The sequence below is a fragment of the Hypanus sabinus genome, chromosome 2 (assembly GCF_030144855.1).
Source record: "Hypanus sabinus isolate sHypSab1 chromosome 2, sHypSab1.hap1, whole genome shotgun sequence".
NCBI classification, from domain to species: domain Eukaryota; kingdom Metazoa; phylum Chordata; class Chondrichthyes; order Myliobatiformes; family Dasyatidae; genus Hypanus; species Hypanus sabinus.
The window spans coordinates 87438108-87451812 of record NC_082707.1 but is presented as its reverse complement, the minus strand read 5'-3'; positions in this window follow the sequence as shown (position 1 = coordinate 87451812).

The following is a 13705-nucleotide window of genomic DNA, read 5'->3' as shown; positions in this document are numbered from 1 at the left end:
TTCCTCAAAGAATTTCAGTAGATTTATCAGACAGGGTGTTCCTTCAGGAAACTATGCCAGCAACCATGCTAGCTGGCTTTGGCCTATCTTGTCATGTGCCACCAGGTACTCTGTAATCTCATCCCCAAAACTCGATTCCAACAACTTCCCAACCACTGATGTCAGGCTAACAGGTCTATAGATTCCTTTCTGCTGCCTCCCACTCTTCTTAAATAGCAGAGTAACATTAACAATTTTCCAGTTATCTGGTACAATGACAGAATCTATCAATTTTTGAAAGATCATTGTTCATGCATCTGCAATCTCTCCAGCTATTTCCTTCAGAAACCGAGGCTGTATTCCATCAGATCCAGGAGATCTATCCACCCTCAGACCATTAAGTTTTCTGAGCACCTTCTCAGTTGTAATTTTCACTATACTGTACAAACTTCATTTACCTGATCCACTTGAATGTCCAGTATACTGCAGATGTTTTCCACCGTGAAGACTGAGGCAAAATATGCATTCATCTCTCATTACAATATCTCTAGCATCATTTTGTATTGGTCCTGTATTTACCCTTAACTCTCTTTCGCCCCTTATATACTTAAAAAAGCTTTTAGTATTTTCTTTGATAATAATCACCAGTTTCCTCTCATAATTCATCTTTTCCTTCCTAATGACCTTCTTAGTTTACTTCTGCAAGTTTTAAAAAAGTGTCCCAATCCTCTATCTTCTCACTAGCTCTGGCTTCCTCTTTTGTTTTTACTTAAGGTGTGACTTCACTTGTCAGCCATGCTAGTGTCCTTCTTCCTTTTGAAAATTTCTTATTTGGAATATATCTGTCTTGCACTTCCCTCATTTTACACAGGGACTCCAGCCATTGCTGCTCTGCTGTCCTTCCTGCTAGTGTCCCTTTCCAGTCAACCTTGGCCAGTTCCCCTCTCATGCCATTGGAATTTCCTTTATTCCACTGAAATACCGACACATTGGAATTTGGTTTCTCCTCAAATTTCAAAGTAAACACAATCATATTGTGATCACTGTTCCCTAACGGTTCCTTAACCTTAAGCTCTCTTATCACCTCCAGATCATTGCACACAGCCAGTCCAGCACACCCAATCCCCTAGTGGGCTCAACAACAAGCTGTTCTAAAAAGCCATCCCTTAGACATTCTACAAATTCTCTCTCGAGGTCCTGTACTGGCCTGGTTTTCTAATCCACTTTCATGTTAAAATCACCAACGGTAATCATGACATTGCCTTTCTGACATGCCTTTTCTATACCTGAGACAACTACCTACTTGAAGTGCAGCACATTTTTCTTCAGAAGGGGAGAGAGAGACATTCAAGTTTATAAAAAGGCAGTAAATGGACAGCATTAATAAGCAATAAGTACTACAATGGATTCATAAACAATGAGTACTAGTGATAATAACAAAAATAAATAAAGGAAGAAATAGCTGGCTACTTCATAAATATAGACATATAAGATTGCACAACAGATAATTGGATGTATACTGACCAAATAGAGCAGTATTTTGAAGTAAGTGGAACAGCCGATGAAAAAGTGAGTGCCATTAGTGAAAGAGCATGCAGTTTGCTCAGTGTTCGACTGCTTCAACCAAATCAGCCGAAATGAGATTTGCTGATATTGTGATCATAATGCAGGAACATTTAGAACCAAAACCATTGTTGATTGCAAAACATTTTGGGTTTCATCAGCAGAATCAAAAAGGGGAGTCCATCTCACTTTACATGGCAGAATTGAAGAAATTGTCTAAGTATTATCAGTTCAGTGATGGGCTTAATAATGCTCTGAGAGGAATCTTACAAGAAAGCATTCAAAAACAGCTCCAAACTGAAGCACAACTCACATTTTAAAAAACAGTTGAAATAGCTGTATCAGTGGAAACAGCAGCCAGAGATACAATTGAGTTGTAGTCAGGAATGAAAGTGAGTATGAACAAAATAGCAACATCTAAACAGAAACCTACCTAAATTAACAAATTGTGTTATCATTCAGCAGGAGTTCACACACTCCAGACCAATGCAGATTCAAAGGTGAAAATTGCAGAAAGTGCAACAAAATAGTGCACATACAAAGAGCATGTTGGGCAGACAATAATAAATGGACTGCACAGTGAAGAGGTAAAGATAAAAAGTCAATTTGTAGTTTCAAAGAGAGCACTAATCTGCACACTGTTGCTGAAAAAATCTGATAATGATGCAGGTTCAAAGTACATTTATAGTCAAAGTATAGTTTCAGTATACAACCCTGAAATTTATCTTCCTTCCAGATAGTCACTAAGTGAAGAACCACCATGGAAGATAAATGGATAGGTAGATACTTTATTGATCCCAAAGGAAATTGTAGTGTATCTGTTGTTACAAGGATGAGGCTGAGGACAAACCCAAGTGCAGAACACAGGTGCAGAGGCAGTCATGAAGCATTAGCACTGTCACAAAGAGGGGACCAGTATCCAGGAGAGTCTTTACACAGAGACAAGGGTTACATAGATTATCCAAGAAATGATTCAGAGCTTAGAACAGACAGTCCTAAGGAATCAGGAAACAAGATTTACTCACACTACAAATGACCAACAAACTGGCAAAGTATGGCTGTGCCGTCCAAGTTTTATCCTATGTTCGCTAACGGGAACAAGGTGTTCTGTAATTAGTGGAACTGGGAATGACTGGAAATCAGATGAGGAGATTAAGGCCCAATTAAGGAAGTAATAGTAAAATGGGTAATTGCCAGATGGGACCAAGACAACAGTAGGATTACAAGGACACAGATATACAAGTATTAGAAGAGAAATAAGAAAGAATAAAAGGACTCAGTGATAAGGTTAGAGACTGAAATAAGAAAGGCCCAGGCAAATAAAGAATCAATAGCTGCAGTGTTTTTTTGATATTGAAAAAGCCCATGGTATGATGTGGAAGGAAGCATTATTAATTAAACTACACAAGATGGGGGTTGGGGGGAGAGTTTTTAATTAGATTACAGATTTTTTGTTTGGTAGAAAAATTCAAGTTCGGATTGGATCAGAATTATCAAAACAGTACATAGTGGGAAATGGCACACCTCAGGGTAGTGTGATTATGTGGCGACCCATCTCCTGGTACATCCGAACCAGCTCACAATTAGATAGCCTACGGGGGTTTGCCAGCACAGAGCTTTGGAGCCTCTGCGCCACGGGGGGCAGGTGAAGGGAGGCTTAAAAGTGAGGCTGAGGATTTCGAATAAAGTTTTTTCCTTAGACTGCAGTTACCGACTCCGTGTCGTAACTTTAGCGCTGCGAGTAGCACACCGCTACAATTGGTGACCCCGACGATTTTTGGACCAGCAATGACCGACGCCGCCTCTGTTCATGCGGTTTCGTTGGAACTGCCGGGTTTCTGGACACAGCCACCGAACCTATGGTTCCAGCAAGCCGAAGCCCAATTCCACGTTCGCCAGATCACCTCAGAAGACACCCGCTACTACTACGTGGTGAGCTCCCTCAACCAGGACACAGCGGCCCAGGTCGCGGAGTTCGTACAGTCGCCCCCGGCAGACGGCAAGTACACGGAATTCAAAGCTCTGCTCCTCAGGACTTTCGGACTCTCACGGCGCGAGCGGGCTGCCCGTTTACTGCACCTGGATGGCTTGGGCGACAGACCTCCATCGGCTTTTATGAATGAGATGTTGTCTCTGGCCGACGGACACACATGCCTCATGTTTGAGCAGGCATTCCTGGAGCAGCTGCCCGAGGACATACGCCTGCTGCTGTCCGACGCGGATTTCAGTGACCCCCGGAAGGTGGCAGCCCAGGCAGACTTGCTGTGGAACGCCAAAAAGGTGAGCGGGGCGTCCATCGCACAGATCTCCCAGCCACGCTCCCGGCAGCAAACCAGTCCCGATGCATCCTGACGACGTCCCCAAAACGGCTCTCATCACCCCGTTTGGCCTTTTCGAGTTCCTCCGCATGCCGTTCGGCCTGAAGAATGCCGCACAGACGTTCCAGCGGCTAATGGACGCGGTGGGACGGGACCTGGACTTCGCGTTCATCTATTTGGACTACATCCTCATAGCAAGCAGCAGTCGTCAGGAGCATCTGTCCCACCTCCGTCAACTCTGCGCCCGACTGAGTGATTACGGTCTTACAATCAACCCCGCCAAATGCCAGTTCGGACTCGATACCATTGACTTCCTGGGCCACAGGATTACTAAAGACGGGGCAACCCCTCGCTAAGGTAGATGCGGTCCGCCACTTCCCCCGTTCCACCACGATCAAAGGCCTTCAGGAATTCGTAGGTATGGTCAATTTCTACCGCCGCTTCCTCCCTTCAGCTGCCCGGATCATGCGCCCCCTGTTCGCCCTGATGTCGGGTCCGAGCAAGGACATTACCTGGGACGAGGAGTCCGCCGCCGTTTTCGTTCAAATGAAGGAAGCTTTGGCGAACGCCGCAATGCTAGTGCATCCCAGAATGGACGCCCCTACTGCCCTCACAGTGGACGCATCTAACACGGCAGTCGGTGGGGTGCTGGAGCAACTCATCGCAGGTCACTGGCAACCCCTGGCGTTTTTCAGCAAACACCTGCGGCCACCCGAGCTCAAGTACAGTGCTTTCAACCAAGAACTGTTGGCGCTCTACCTGGCAATCCGGCATTTCAGGTACTTCCTAGAAGGTCGGCCCTTCACCGCGTTCACGGACCACAAACCGCTTACCTTTGCGTTTACGAAAGCATCCGACCCCTGGTCATCCCGCCAGCAACGCCACCTGTCCTACATCTCTGAATACACAACGGATGTCCGGCACGTCTCGGGTAAGGACAATGTCGTGGCGGATGCGCTCTCTCGCCCTACCGTTCATGCCCTTTCCTGAGGGGTAGACTTTGAGGCACTGGCAGAGGCACAGCAGGTAGATGAGGAGATTCCGAGTTACAGAACTGCAGTCTCTGGTTTGCAGCTCCAGGACCTCCCCGTGGGCCCGGGTGAGAGGACCCTACTCTGTGACGTTGCCACCGGCCAGCCCCGTCCCATCGTCCCAACAGCCTGGCGGCGCCGTGTTTTCGACTCCATTCATAACTTGGCGCATCCCTCCATCTGGACAACAGTCCGGATGGTCTCCAGCAGGTTCGTTTGGCGCGGACTCCACAAACAGGTCAGTGAATGGGCCAGAACGTGCATGCACTGCCAGACGGCCAAGGTGCAGCGGCACACCAAAGCCCCACCGCAGCAGTTCCATCCCGCCCACCGGCTATTTTGACCACATTCATGTGGATATCGTGGGCCCTCTGCCAGTGTCGTGCGGAGCGCGGCACCTCCTGACTATCGTGGACTGGTTCACAAGATGGCCAGAGGTGGTCCCGCTCACCGACACCACCTCCAGCCCAGACTGTGGACATTGGGGGGTGTATCGCCGGTTCTGGGGGGGGGGGGGGGTTATGTGGCGACCCATTTCCTGGCAAATCCAAACCGGCTCACAATTAGATAGCCTACGGGGGTTTGCGAGCACAGAGCTTTGGAGCCTCTGCTCCACGGGGGGGGGGTAGGTGGAGGGAGGCTTAAAAGTGAGGCTGAAGATTTTGAATAAAGTTTTTTCCTTCGACTGCAGTTACCGACTCCGTGTCGTAATTTTAGCGCTGCGTGTAGCACACCGCTACAATTAGTCCATTACTTTTCATCATTATGATCAATGATGTCTTCACAAAGGTACCAGTGGATATAGGTAGGTCACTGTTTGCGGATGATGGGGCCTTGTGGAAAAGAGGCAGGAACACAGAGCATATAATCAGGAAACTACAAGGAGCAATTGATGAAGTGGTAGAGTGGGGTTATGATTGGAGATGTAGATTTTCAGAGGAAAAAAACTCAAACTGTATTTTTCACTAGGAAAAGAACTGAAGTAGGGAAGAAGTTAAGGATGTATGGGATTGAATTAGAAAGGGCTGGATCATTTAAATTTCTGGGAGTTATATTTGATTCACGATTAACATGGGCAGACCATATCAGGAAAGTTGAGGAGAAATGTAAAAAAGTAATAAACGTGATGAGATGTTTGACTGGTAGGGAATGGGGAGCAAGTTGTTCAGCATTAAAGAGAATGTATGTGGCTTTAGTAAGATCTGTGTTGGATTATGGAAGTGTAGCATATGGATCAGCAGCTAGGTCTCTTATAAGGAAAGTGGATGTGATTCAGACTCAGGTTTTGAGAGTGTGCAGCGGGGCTTTTAAAACATCACCAGTATCAGCCCTACAGGTAGAAATGGGAGTAATGCCTTTGGAATTAATTTGCAGGGACACAATGATTCTCACCCTGCTAAAGGAGTGTTGCAGGAGTCCTGGGAAAATGGGAGGTTTCAGAGGGAAAACTTTAGTCAGGTAGGGAATGATATTGCTAGATCATGTGGAGTGTTTGATCGAAGGATAAGTCCTTCAGTAGTTTATCCGATTGTAGCTCCATGGAAGCTGGTATGGCCTGACGTAGACTGTCATTTGTTAGAGGTAAAAAGGAAAGGAAAGTATAAAACTGATTTGGTAAGTGCATTTAACTGTCATGTGATGGAGAAGTATAGTGATTATACTCGGGTCTATACAGATGGTGCTAAGGAACCTGAGACAGGAGTGACAGGGTTTGGGTGGCTATACCAGCAAAAGCAATTGCAATCAGCAGAAGAACATCTGATAAGTTAGCGGTGTATACAGTGGAGATGATGGCAGTGTTGGTTGCGTTGCGTTGGGTGGAGAAAGCTAGACTAGTCAAAGTGTTGATATGCTCAGATTCATCGTCAGTTCTAGCAAGTTAAGGTCTTCTCACTCAAACAGCCAGCAAGATGTACTTCATGAAGTCCTTCAGTCAGTCACAAGAGTTGCAAATCAGGGAGGTCAGGTTAAATTTCTATTGGTTCCAGCACATGTGGGGGTGAAGGGCAATGAAAGGGTGGATGAGTTGGCAAAGAGGGCAATAAAGAAAGAAAATATAGAAAATACACATTAGTATCAGTAAAGCAGAGGTTAAGTGTGTAAACTGGGAGAAAATTAACCAAATGTGGCAAGAAAGATGGGACAGGGAGGGGAAAGGGAGGCATTTATATCAAATACAAAAAAGTGTTGCAGGTACTAGGGTAGGTAGTAGATGCAGAAGAGAGGGAATTGTGTGGACTAGGTTAAGGCTGGGGCACTGTGCACTAAACCAAACACTGGAATTGATAGGGTAACACCAGACAGGATTGTGTGAGGAATGTCAGGAAGAGGAGTCAGTAGAGCATGTAGTTCTGAGTTGCAGGAAGTATGGGATACAGAGAGAGATGATGAGAATTAATCTAAGGGAATTGGGGGTGCAGGAATTCACATTAAAAGGGTTGCTGGGCATGGGTGAGAGAACACAGGTCAGGGTATTTTTAGCTTTCTTAAGGGGTACAGGGTTTTTTTATAGGATATGATGGATAAACATAAATAGGGTACTAGGATGGGGAGGATAAAGTGTAGGTTAGGGTATGTGTATGTGTGCGATTGGGTGAAGGGATTTAGAATGTGAGTCCATCGCATACTCTGGAACAGAAGGAGGCGGTAATGCACCATTAAGCTGGGTGCCAACCGCCGTAAAACAAGATGGAGAGAGAGAGAAAGTATAAAAAATAAGTTACTTCAAACAGTCTAAGAGGAGTATGTCATGTCTTCCCCAGCTCTAGGTTGACTCATTATTGTGGTGAACTACATATACCTGTCTGGACACGCCCCCTGCTGACTGCTCCTGTGGCTCCTCCCACAGACCCCTGTATAAAGGTGATCGAGGCCTGAGCCCGGCCTCTCAGTCTCCAGGATGTAGTATGGTGGTCACTCACTGCTTGTTCCTTCTTCCAGTCAATAAAAGCCGATATCTCGCCTTTAAGTCTCAGAGTGAGTTATTGATGGTGCATCAATTTTATTGACTGGAAGTTTTAAAACACGGAAACCGTTTTACGTCCGGAAAGATTGGATTTGGACCCCCAAGACCCTGAAGCAGCTCTTGCCTTTGAACTCTGGCTTGCATGCTTCCAATCATACTTGGAGGAGGTTCATGCAATTGAACCCACTGTTATGCACAGAATTCTCCTCTCAAGGGTCACCCCAAAAGTTTATTCATTTATCAGAGACCTGTCGACCCACGAAGGGGCACTGGATGCCCTCAAAAGACAGTACCTGCGGCCGGTGAACACCGTCTACGTAAGACATCGCTTAGCTATGCGACGACAGCAGCCTGCAGAGTCAAGCGCCGAATTTCTCCAAGCTCTACAGACACTCGTCCGAACTTGTGACTGCAAAGCGCTCACGGCGGAACAGCATGCGGAGCTGCTAGTATGAGACGCCTTTGTGACAGGCATTCGGTCAGTGTACGTGCGCCGGTGGCTGCTGAAAAATGCCGATCTTACCTTACGCTCGGCGATCAAGACGGCCGATACGCTGGAGGCTGCTCTGCACAACGCTGACGCTGTCCATCCACGCGATTCCCTACCGGTTCCGTGGACACCTCAGACCCCGCCGCTGCTGGTTCCCGTGAGCGAATTTGCCAATGCCGCTGCCAGTCGTGATTCCACGAACTCCCCGAACCCGACCACGGCGGCGGCCAGGCGAAAGCCCGAGCTGTGTTATTTCTGCGGACTCAAAAAGCACCCCCGAAAATGCTGCCCGGCCTGAGAAGCGACCTGCTCCAGCTGCGGGAAGAAGGGCCATTTTGCCAAGGTCTGTAAGTCTAAACCGCGAGCAGGGTCGAGCAGCGCTGCGGGTGAGACATGGGGGCCGCCATCTTGCATGCCCAAATGTTGGCGGCCATCTTTGTAGGCGTCACCATGCCCCGCCCCCTACCCATGTGAGACGTGGGGGCCGCCATCTTGCATGCCCGGATGTTGGCGGCCATCTTTGTCGGCATCAACACGCTCTGCCCCCGACCCACCGATGCTTACCAGGTACCAAGATGGCAGTTCAAATCTGGCCACCGTAACCCTCGACCAAAGCGCCCCACACCAGCTTGCAAGGTCAATGATGGACATTCTGGTGGAGGGGCACAAGACTAGCTGCCTGTTTGACATGGGCAGCACTGAGAGTTTTATTGACATGGACACAGTGCAACGCTGCGGACTCGTGACACGGCCGGTAAGCCAAAGGGTCACTTTGGCTTCTTGGTCGCATTCTACAGACACCCGGGTGGGTTGTGTAGCGACATTGGTAGTGCAGGGCACAGAATATCGGAACTTTGCGCACCTGTGCTATTGGGGCTGGACTTCCAGAGCCATCTCGAAAGTGTGACTATGGCATATGACGGGCCCCTCCCACCACTCACTGTCAGGAATCCTCAGTTTAGTGGGACTTCGCCCCACACACACACACACACACACACCGAACCACACGTCCCGCCCAGCACCATGCCGACAGCTGCGCTACTGACACCACTTGCAGCCTCTCCACCCTCAAGATCCCTCCCCCACCGCTCTTCGCCAACCTGACCCCCGACTGTAAATCTGTGGCAACTAAAAGCAGGAGGTACAGCGCGGGGGACAGGGCCTTCATTCAGTCAGAGGTGCAGTGGCTGCTCAGGGAGGGGATCATTGAGCCAAGCACAAGCCCTTGGAGGGCCCAGAGTGTTGTTGTTCGGAATGGGCAGAAAAATAGGATGGTCGTGGACTATAGCCAGACCATCAATAGGTTCATGCAGCTTGACGTGTACCCCCTACCCTGCATCGCGGATATGGTCAACCAGATAGCTCAGTACAAGGTGTACTCAACAATAGATCTGAAATCCGCTTATCACCAGCTCCCCATCTGCCCAGAGGACTGCCCCTACACCACCTTCGAGGTGGGCGGCAGGCTCTATCACTTCCTGCGCGTCCCCTTCGGTGTCACGAATGGTGTCTCTGTCTTCCAGAGGAAAATGGACTGGAGTACCGACTGAAGGCCACATTTCCCTATCTGGCTAACATCACCATCTGTGGTCATGACTGGCCGGATCACAACGCCAACCTCCAACGATTTTTCCAAGTGGCCGAAGCTCTGAACCTTACTTATAACAGGGACAAGTGTGTGTTCGGAACCACCCGACTCGCTATCCTTGGGTATGTCGTGGAAAACAGGGTCATTGGCCCTGATCCCGACCGTATGTGCCCCCTGTTAGAGCTCCCTCTTCCCAACACTCTCAAAGCCCTCAGATGGTGCCTGGGTTTTTTTCCTATTACGCCCAGTGGGTCCCCCATTACACAGACAAGGCCCACCCCCTGGTCAAGTCTACCACATTTCCTCTCTCTGTTGAGGCCCGCGCGGCCTTCAGCTGCATTAAAGGGGACATTGCCAAAGCAATGATGCATGCGGTGGACGAGACCATTCCTTTCCAAGTAGAGTGTGACGCCTCCGATTTCGCACTGGCTGCTACCCTCAATCAGGAAGGCAGGCCAATAGCATTCTTTTCTCATACCCTTCAAGGCTCTGAAATTCGGCACTCCGCGGTGGAGAAAGAAGCCCAGGCCATAGTGGAAGCTATTAGGCACTGGAGGCACTATCTCGCCGGCAAAAGGTTCACCTTGCTGACCGACCAGCGCTCAGTTGCGTTCATGTTCAGCAACCAACAGCGGGGCAAAATCAAAAATGATAAGATTTTGCGCTGGAGAATAGAACTCTTCACCTACAACTATGATATCCTGTACCGGCCTGGCAGACTCAATGAGCCCCCTGATGCCCTATCCCGGGGAATGTGTGCCAACGCACAACTCAACCAGCTATACGACCTCCATGCACATCTTTGCCATCCGGGGGTCACCCGATTTTACCATTTTGTGAAAGCCCGGAACCTGCCGTACTCCCTGGAGGACATCAGGAGGATGACCAGGGACTGCCAAATCTGCGCTGAGTGCAAACTGCACTTCTACCGTCCTGAAATGGCGCAACTTGTCAAGGCCACCCGCCCTTTTGAGCGACTGAGTGTTGACTTTAAGGGCCCCCTTCCCTCCACCGACCGCAATGTCTATTTTCTCAATGTTATCGACGAGTACTCATGGATCCCCTTTGCCATTCCCTGCCCCGACACCACTACCACGTCCGTCATAAAAGCCCTGCGCCAGCTCTTCACTCTGTTCGGATATCCCTGCTATATCCACAGTGATAGAGGGTCCTCCTTTATGAGTGACGAACTTCGCCGGTACCTGCTGGCTAGGGGCATTGCTACTAGTCGGACCACGAGTTATAATCCCCGGGGAAATGGACAGGTGGAGAGGGAGAATGCCACAGTGTGGAAGGCCACACTTTTAGCCCTTAAGTCAAAAGGGTTGCCGGTCTCGATGGCAGGAGGTCCTCCCTGAGGCACTCCACTCTATCCGCTCCCTGTTATGTACGTCCACCAATGCCACCCCTCACGAGCGCCTATTCTCTTTTCCCAGGAAGTCTGTCACTGGGACCACCCTACCAGTTTGGCTGACATCCCCAGGGCCAGTGCTGCTCAGGAAACATGTGAGGAGCAATAAATACTCCCCGCTGGTCGAGAGGGTTCACCTCCTACATGCGAACCCCCAGTATGTCTACGTGGTCTTACCTGATGGGCGGGAGGACATGGTCTCTGTCCGCGACCTGGCACCCGCAGGAGCAGCAGACCACTACCCCAACACTCCCCGGTAACTATGAACCCTGTACCCGAGGTGACATCGCGCAAACCGAGCCCTACACAGACTCCTCATGACACTCATATACTGGGTGTTTCGTACATGTATATACCAGGCGTGAGGGATCACTGACGCCTAGTGGGCTGACACCTCCAGTTAGACCAGAACCAGCACAACCACCGTCTCCAGTGCAATCACCACCAGCACCTGTGCAATCACAGCCGGTGCTACGTAGATCGCAGCGACAGATTCGACCACCTAATAGACTTAACCTGTAAATATACTTGTAAGAAACTTCGCCCCATGGGGACTCTCTTTTAAAACAAAGCGGGGGTGAATGTGGTGAACTACATATACCTGTCTGGACACGCCCCCTGCTGACTGCTCCTGTGGCTCCTCCCACAGACCCCTGTATAAAGGCAATTGAGGCCTGAGCCCGGCCTCTCAGTCTCCAGCATGTAGTATGGTGGTCACTCACTGCTTGTTCCTTCTTCCAGTCAATAAAAGCTGATATCTCGCCTTTATGTTTCAGAGTGAGTTATTGATTGTGCATCAATTATAGAGCCAAATGGCCGAGGGTAAGGATGACCTCATGTAGTGCTCTTTGAAGCATCGCAGTTGTCTTAGTCTATTACTGAAAGTGCTCCTTTGTTCTACCAAGGTGCCATACAGAGGGTGAGAAACATGGTCCAGAACTGCCAGGATTTTCCACAGAGTCCTTTGTTCTACACGGCCTCCAGTGTGTCCAATTTGACTCCTATACCAGAACCAGCCTTTCTTGAGCCTGTTGGCATCACCCATGTTGATACCATTGCCCCAGCACACCACCGCATAGACGCTTCTACTGGCAAAAACAGACTAGTAGAACATGTGAAAGAGAGGCCTGCATACTCCAAAGGACCTCAATCTCCTCAGGAAATAGAGGCGATGCTAGCCCTTCTTGTACATAGCCTCTGTGTTGGTGCTCTACTCAAGTCTGTCATCCAGAACCAACTCATTCAAAGGAAAACATTAAACCTCTCTTCCTCCACACATGCAAAATACCATGCAAAAGGCAACAAAAATGATCAGCAAACATTTAACACAAAAGGCATATTTCAGTGTAGTTCAGCTCAGTGTTCATTATCTAGAGGTCACCTGATTCAAAACTCACCAAACAGTAGTAACGAAAGTAGAGCAACCAAAAACAGAACACATCATAAGAACTGAATTAGAGTCCAAATCTATAATCAGCATTGACTAAATCTTGCTATGGCCCCATCCACTCACATCATTGAGGGTGAGGAAGGTCACTGAAATGCCAGGAACCTCCCTGGGGAGCAGTGAGTGAGAGACCGCCATGCGCAGACACCTTCTCCGGCAGCAGTGAGCAAAAGGTTTATAGACAGTGCTGAACACTCACTCAGCTTCTGCACCCACCCCAATGAGTTCCATCTTCCTCGATCAGCGAAGGATGGAGTCGATCATGGGCCCGTGCCCCGACTCCATAATGCACACTTTGGTCGCAGCCTCGAAGAGCCCTCTCGGAGACAGCAAAGTGCCAGATCACCCAATCGGCTCAAAATCACGCCACCAGAATGATGATAGCAGGCTCCAACAGTAGCATAACCATATTCAAAATATAAAGAAGCTGTAGAAGAAGTGAAAGAAATTGATTCCCGAGCCGTCCTGAGGATGTCACCTTTGGTTGCATTGTTTGCTGGTGCCTCTTCTTCCAGAGTAAACAGGATTGAATCCTCTTTAGATTTACAATATGAAATTTAATGGGAGACAAGTAATACAACTTACAACAGAAGTGAAAGGTAAGTTAGTTAAAATGGAGTTGGACACTGGCTGGGCTGTTTCAGTCATTCCACAAAAAGAGTTTGAATGACATGTCAAAGATAAGAGACTGAAGCCTTCAGATATCCAACTGAGAACTTATACTGGAGAAAAGATAACTCCTGTGAGAATGACATTTGTAATGGTGAAATGCAAGAACCAACAAGCCACACTGGGCTTGTAAGTGGTGGTAACAACAGGAGGACAATCATTGTGGGGCTGCAATTGTCTGAGGCAGCAACTGCAGCTACTTGATTGGAGTTCTATCCACCACTTACATGCCACATCCCTGCAA